The sequence below is a fragment of the Schistocerca piceifrons genome, unplaced genomic scaffold (genome assembly GCF_021461385.2).
Source record: "Schistocerca piceifrons isolate TAMUIC-IGC-003096 unplaced genomic scaffold, iqSchPice1.1 HiC_scaffold_943, whole genome shotgun sequence".
NCBI lineage: Eukaryota > Metazoa > Arthropoda > Insecta > Orthoptera > Acrididae > Schistocerca > Schistocerca piceifrons.
Window position 1 is genome coordinate 1,612,501 of NW_025729216.1, and position 7,500 is coordinate 1,620,000.

Here is a 7,500-nt window from a genome sequence, read left to right on the forward strand (position 1 = left end):
AATCAATGCAGAGCCATCAAATTACAGAATATATATACAACTGTCCGTATACATGCTGAAAGAGTGTGCCCACAATGGGAACCACACGTCAGCCAGACACTCTCATCACGCACCACTCTCTGCTTCTAACGGGCGCACATACAATATGTAAGCACCAGCATGGAACAACATCCAGTGCATCCTCTCCGCCACATTACACAATCCACACTATCACAACCAGACCAGGAGGTCCATGCGGAAAATAGAATATCCCCCCCTTTCGACATCCACCATTGCGCAGATAAGGCACCAATACCCACACATGTCCTATACAACGGTGCACCCAACATCACAATAGTACCTCCTGTCACAGCCCACAAACAATGACCTGAGTCAAAGACACAGGTCTGACACAAGCATAGAATTGGAGCGCCGCCTCTAATAAGCCAAAGGTGCATCCTGACGTGACAAATCTCATCATGTCACAAGCATTCACTTACTATAATCACTATCAACGAACGTGCCGCCCCCGCCCCCCCCCCCCCTACACCTTTCCTTACAACAACGTGTAACCTAACCTAACCTATGTTGTACCTTAACCTAACCTATGTTGTGCCTTAACCTAACCCATGTTGTGCCTTAACCTAACCCATGTTGTGCCTTAACCTAACCCATGTTGTGCCTTAACCTAACCCATGTTGTGCCTTAACCTAACCCATGTTGTGCCTTAACCTAACCCATGTTGTGCCTTAACCTAACCCATGTTGTGCCTTAACCTAACCCATGTTGTGCCTTAACCTAACCCATGTTGTGCCTTAACCTAACCCATGTTGTGCCTTAACCTAACCCATGTTGTACCTTAACCTAACCCATGTTGTACCTTAACCTAACCCATGTTGTACCTTAACCTAACCCATGTTGTACCTTAACCTAACCCATGTTGTACCCTAACCTAACCCATGTTGTCCCCTAACCTAACCCATGTTGTCCCCTAACCTAACCCATGTTGTCCCCTAACCTAACCCATGTTGTCCCCTAACCTAACCCATGTTGTCCCCTAACCTAACCCATGTTGTCCCCTAACCTAACCCATGTTGTCCCCTAACCTAACCCATGTTGTCCCCTAACCTAACCCATGTTGTCCCCTAACCTAACCCATGTTGTCCCCTAACCTAACCCATGTTGTCCCCTAACCTAACCCATGTTGTGCCTTAACCTAACCCATGTTGTGCCTTAACCTAACCCATGTTGTCCCCTAACCTAACCCATGTTGTCCCCTAACCTAACCCATGTTGTCCCCTAACCTAACCCACGTTGTCCGCTAACGTAACCCACGTTGTCGCCTAAACCTGCTCTGTAATTGTTATACGACTCGTTCAATTAGTGTAGTGTTGCCCACCCGCAACCCTCGCAATATAGTTCGCTACTCGCACTGCCCGCTCCCCTGTGTATCGCTTCATGTTAAACACCTTGCAAGTCTTGCAGACTTTCCACATGCTCCTGCTGTACACTGTAATGTGGATGGCAGCAGGACGTACATGCCGCCCCCCCCCCACCCCTCCCCACGTCCCCACGTCCCCACCTTGCCCCCTGCCTTCGCAAGCTGGTTGGTGACAAGTTTGCATGTTCAATGCCCTTCGCATGCGACGTACGCAGGCTACGTTGTGGTGCGGCCTGTGTCAACTGTCCGCTGATGTCGTACGCGTGAACCACAATCTGTACTGCACATTCGTCCTTATGTACTGAATGATACATCGTGGCACATGTGTGACCGTACAACGACTGCGCCCAAAAACGGCGGACCATACAGTGCAAATATTGTGCACGCAGCTACGTGTCGTCTCCCTATGAGAGCTGGATTGCAGTGTGGTACGCCATAGAGACGTGTGGGAGGAACGGACGCCGTGGATGGCGATCAGCATGAGCTGTCTGTTGATGTATTCGGACCTAGTCGTCTCTCCTCACACACCGTGATGGCATGGTGCACCGCGTTCCATATCTGCGACATGCTACAGAGGCCGGTTGACAGTCGTTCGAGCAATGGACATCGCATACGTACGGGGGCCACCTTCCACGTATTGTCTAGGCGTGCACATTTTGTTGCGTGTATGTGGGCAGACGTAGTGTGGCGTGACACCTGACACAGGCATGCAATAATCGTTGAAGTTGCAAATGGCGATGGACGCCTGCGTTTTCTGGTGAAGTTACGCAAATGAAGAAATGGTAACCTGTTGTGGTGCGGTTGTTCTCGCTAGGGGTGAATCGGTGATGGCGACGATAGGTTGAGGTACTAACCGGTTGTTCCAGCGATACCCACCATGCCGACGAAACTGAACGGCATCTGGGTGTGAAGCGATACGCGGCGGTGGCTGGGTGGGACCGTCCCCGGCCGGTGAGGGGGCGCCTCCCGGCGTGCTGGCCGCGCGGTGCGTGGGCGCACGCGCTACAGCCGGCTGGTGGGGGCGGCCAGTGGCAGGCGCGCCGGCCGACGGACGCGGCAGGCGTCGCAGCTGCGCGCCGGCGCACCCTGCGCGCGGCGCCGTGCGGCCAAAGTAGGTCCTCGCGGGCCCGGTGCGAAGCGCGGTGGACATCTTCAGTGTGCTGGTCCGATTGAGGACTGTGTGCGTTGAGGATGCGCCGCCGCCCGGCGCTCGGCGCCGCGACGCCGTCTGCTGCTCGGTCGCCCCAGCGGTTCTCGCTGGTGGTTTGTATCGCAGCTGTGCGGATGTGTTGGCGCGTGCGCTGTGCTGGGAGAGTTCGCTTCGGCACCCAAGTGGGGCTTTTGTCCTTCTGTGGCGCTGGCGTTGGAGCTGCCGGTCACCGTAGGTGGCGCGTGTTGTCTCCCGCCGGCAATGCCACGACAGCACGCTCCCGGGCCTCTGTCGGCAGCGGCAAGCTCAGTTGGGAGCACGGGTGGTCGCACCGAAAGCGTCTACTCGCCTAACTCCGGGCGATTGCGCCTCTCTCGAACCCGACCAAGTACTTGGGACGGCGCTGCGCGCCGCCGGGACCTGAGAGGGTTTCGAGGTGTATTGTGCAGGGGAGCTCAGCCTCCTCCTGTTTGCAGAATGATTGAGCGGACGCTTGCGTGTTCGCGCGGGCCCCCGGGACACACTCCCGGGCGGCCGGCTGCTCAGCTCTAGTTGACGCAGCTCCCTGGTTGATCCTGCCAGTAGTCATATGCTTGTCTCAAAGATTAAGCCATGCATGTCTCAGTACAAGCCGCATTAAGGTGAAACCGCGAATGGCTCATTAAATCAGTTATGGTTCCTTAGATCGTACCCACGTTACTTGGATAACTGTGGTAATTCTAGAGCTAATACATGCAAACAGAGTCCCGACCAGAGATGGAAGGGACGCTTTTATTAGATCAAAACCAATCGGTCGGCTCGTCCGGTCCGTTTGCCTTGGTGACTCTGAATAACTTTGGGCTGATCGCACGGTCCTCGTACCGGCGACGCATCTTTCAAATGTCTGCCTTATCAACTGTCGATGGTAGGTTCTGCGCCTACCATGGTTGTAACGGGTAACGGGGAATCAGGGTTCGATTCCGGAGAGGGAGCCTGAGAAACGGCTACCACATCCAAGGAAGGCAGCAGGCGCGCAAATTACCCACTCCCGGCACGGGGAGGTAGTGACGAAAAATAACGATACGGGACTCATCCGAGGCCCCGTAATCGGAATGAGTACACTTTAAATCCTTTAACGAGTATCTATTGGAGGGCAAGTCTGGTGCCAGCAGCCGCGGTAATTCCAGCTCCAATAGCGTATATTAAAGTTGTTGCGGTTAAAAAGCTCGTAGTTGGATTTGTGTCCCACGCTGTTGGTTCACCGCCCGTCGGTGTTTAACTGGCATGTATCGTGGGACGTCCTGCCGGTGGGGCGAGCTGAAGGCGTGCGACCGCCCCGTGCGTGCTCGTGCGTCCCGAGGCGGACCCCGTTGAAATCCTACCAGGGTGCTCTTTATTGAGTGTCTCGGTGGGCCGGCACGTTTACTTTGAACAAATTAGAGTGCTTAAAGCAGGCAAGCCCGCCTGAATACTGTGTGCATGGAATAATGGAATAGGACCTCGGTTCTATTTTGTTGGTTTTCGGAACCCGAGGTAATGATTAATAGGGACAGGCGGGGGCATTCGTATTGCGACGTTAGAGGTGAAATTCTTGGATCGTCGCAAGACGAACAGAAGCGAAAGCATTTGCCAAGTATGTTTTCATTAATCAAGAACGAAAGTTAGAGGTTCGAAGGCGATCAGATACCGCCCTAGTTCTAACCATAAACGATGCCAGCCAGCGATCCGCCGCAGTTCCTCCGATGACTCGGCGGGCAGCCTCCGGGAAACCAAAGCTTTTGGGTTCCGGGGGAAGTATGGTTGCAAAGCTGAAACTTAAAGGAATTGACGGAAGGGCACCACCAGGAGTGGAGCCTGCGGCTTAATTTGACTCAACACGGGAAACCTCACCAGGCCCGGACACCGGAAGGATTGACAGATTGATAGCTCTTTCTTGATTCGGTGGGTGGTGGTGCATGGCCGTTCTTAGTTGGTGGAGCGATTTGTCTGGTTAATTCCGATAACGAACGAGACTCTAGCCTGCTAACTAGTCGCGTGACATCCTTCGTGCTGTCAGCGATTACTTTTCTTCTTAGAGGGACAGGCGGCTTCTAGCCGCACGAGATTGAGCAATAACAGGTCTGTGATGCCCTTAGATGTTCTGGGCCGCACGCGCGCTACACTGAAGGAATCAGCGTGTCTTCCTAGGCCGAAAGGTCGGGGTAACCCGCTGAACCTCCTTCGTGCTAGGGATTGGGGCTTGCAATTGTTCCCCATGAACGAGGAATTCCCAGTAAGCGCGAGTCATAAGCTCGCGTTGATTACGTCCCTGCCCTTTGTACACACCGCCCGTCGCTACTACCGATTGAATGATTTAGTGAGGTCTTCGGACTGGTACGCGGCATTGACTCTGTCGTTGCCGATGCTACCGGAAAGATGACCAAACTTGATCATTTAGAGGAAGTAAAAGTCGTAACAAGGTTTCCGTAGGTGAACCTGCGGAAGGATCATTACCGACTAGACTGCATGTCTTTCGATGTGCGTGTCGTGTCGCGCAACACGCTACCTGTACGGCTCGCAGTAGCTGTGCGCCGCGTGCGGAACCACGCGTGCCTCTCAAAACTAGCGGCAATGTTGTGTGGTACGAGCGCTGAAGCGCTGGAGCGGCTGGCGTGCGGCACCTGGCGCCTGGCGCCGGTTTTGAATGACTTTCGCCCGAGTGCCTGTCCGCTCCGGTGTGGAGCCGTACGACGCCCGTCGGCCGTGAGGCCGTTGGACACAGAACGCTGGAACAGGGGCCGCCACACGCCTCACTCCCGCCTATGCGACCGTCTCGAAAGAGGCGGCGGAAACTGAGAAAAGATCACCCAGGACGGTGGATCACTCGGCTCGTGGGTCGATGAAGAACGCAGCAAATTGCGCGTCGACATGTGAACTGCAGGACACATGAACATCGACGTTTCGAACGCACATTGCGGTCCATGGATTCCGTTCCCGGGCCACGTCTGGCTGAGGGTCGGCTACGTATACTGAAGCGCGCGGCGTTTGCCCCGCTTCGCAGACCTGGGAGTGTCGCGGCCGCCTGTGGGGCCGGCCGCGTCTCCTCAAACGTGCGATGCGCGCCCGTCGCCTGGCGGTTCGCATACCGGTACTTTCTCGGTAGCGTGCACAGCCGGCTGGCGGTGTGGCGTGCGACACCTCGTACAACGACCTCAGAGCAGGCGAGACTACCCGCTGAATTTAAGCATATTACTAAGCGGAGGAAAAGAAACTAACAAGGATTCCCCCAGTAGCGGCGAGCGAACAGGGAAGAGTCCAGCACCGAACCCCGCAGGCTGCCGCCTGTCGTGGCATGTGGTGTTTGGGAGGGTCCACTACCCCGACGCCTCGCGCCGAGCCCAAGTCCAACTTGAATGAGGCCACGGCCCGTAGAGGGTGCCAGGCCCGTAGCGGCCGGTGCGAGCGTCGGCGGGACCTCTCCTTCGAGTCGGGTTGCTTGAGAGTGCAGCTCCAAGTGGGTGGTAAACTCCATCTGAGACTAAATATGACCACGAGACCGATAGCGAACAAGTACCGTGAGGGAAAGTTGAAAAGAACTTTGAAGAGAGAGTTCAAAAGTACGTGAAACCGTTCTGGGGTAAACGTGAGAAGTCCGAAAGGTCGAACGGGTGAGATTCACGCCCATCCGGCCACTGGCCTCCGCCCTCGGCAGATGGGGCCGGCCGCCCGCGCGGAGCAATCCGCGGCGGGGTCGTGTCCGGTTGCCTTTCCACTCGCCGCGGGGTGGGGCCGTTCCGGTGTGCGGTGGGCCGCACTTCTCCCCTAGTAGGACGTCGCGACCCGCTGGGTGCCGGCCTACGGCCCGGGTGCGCAGCCTGTCCTTCCGCGGGCCTCGGTTCGCGTCTGTTGGGCAGAGCCCCGGTGTCCTGGCTGGCTGCCCGGCGGTATATCTGGAGGAGTCGATTCGCCCCTTTGGGCGCTCGGGCTCCCGGCAAGCGCGCGCGGTTCTTCCCGGATGACGGACCTACCTGGCCCGGCCCCGGACCCGCGCCGCTGTTGGCTCGGGATGCTCTCGGGCGGAATAATCGCTCCCGTCAGCGGCGCTTCAGCTTTGGACAATTTCACGACCCGTCTTGAAACACGGACCAAGGAGTCTAACATGTGCGCGAGTCATTGGGCTGTACGAAACCTAAAGGCGTAATGAAAGTGAAGGTCTCGCCTTGCGCGGGCCGAGGGAGGATGGGGCTTCCCCGCCCTTCACGGGGCGGCGGCCTCCGCACTCCCGGGGCGTCTCGTCCTCATTGCGAGGTGAGGCGCACCTAGAGCGTACACGTTGGGACCCGAAAGATGGTGAACTATGCCTGGCCAGGACGAAGTCAGGGGAAACCCTGATGGAGGTCCGTAGCGATTCTGACGTGCAAATCGATCGTCGGAGCTGGGTATAGGGGCGAAAGACTAATCGAACCATCTAGTAGCTGGTTCCCTCCGAAGTTTCCCTCAGGATAGCTGGTGCTCGTACGAGTCTCATCCGGTAAAGCGAATGATTAGAGGCCTTGGGGCCGAAACGACCTCAACCTATTCTCAAACTTTAAATGGGTGAGATCTCCGGCTTGCTTGATATGCTGAAGCCGCGAGCAAACGACTCGGATCGGAGTGCCAAGTGGGCCACTTTTGGTAAGCAGAACTGGCGCTGTGGGATGAACCAAACGCCGAGTTAAGGCGCCCGAATCGACGCTCATGGGAAACCATGAAAGGCGTTGGTTGCTTAAGACAGCAGGACGGTGGCCATGGAAGTCGGAATCCGCTAAGGAGTGTGTAACAACTCACCTGCCGAAGCAACTAGCCCTGAAAATGGATGGCGCTGAAGCGTCGTGCCTATACTCGGCCGTCAGTCTGGCAGTCATGGCCGGTCCTTGCGGCCGGCCGCGAAGCCCTGACGAGTAGGAGGGTCGCGGCGGTGGGCGCAGAAGGG

The 7,500-nt window shown here is 56.5% G+C and overlaps 2 non-coding genes and 1 pseudogene across 2 annotated transcripts; all 3 read left to right on the forward strand.

The window, feature by feature from the left end:
• Positions 1-3,132: 3,132 nt before the first annotated feature.
• Positions 3,133-5,041, forward strand: LOC124772831. Its single transcript, XR_007014290.1, has one exon. It is a non-coding gene; the product is annotated as a small subunit ribosomal RNA (ribosomal RNA).
• Positions 5,042-5,392: 351 nt separating this feature from the next.
• LOC124772672 lies at positions 5,393-5,547 on the forward strand. Its single transcript, XR_007014139.1, has one exon. It is a non-coding gene; the product is annotated as a 5.8S ribosomal RNA (ribosomal RNA).
• A 188-nt stretch (positions 5,548-5,735) lies between these two features.
• LOC124773115 overlaps positions 5,736-7,500 on the forward strand; it is a 5,559-nt pseudogene continuing 3,794 nt past the window's right edge.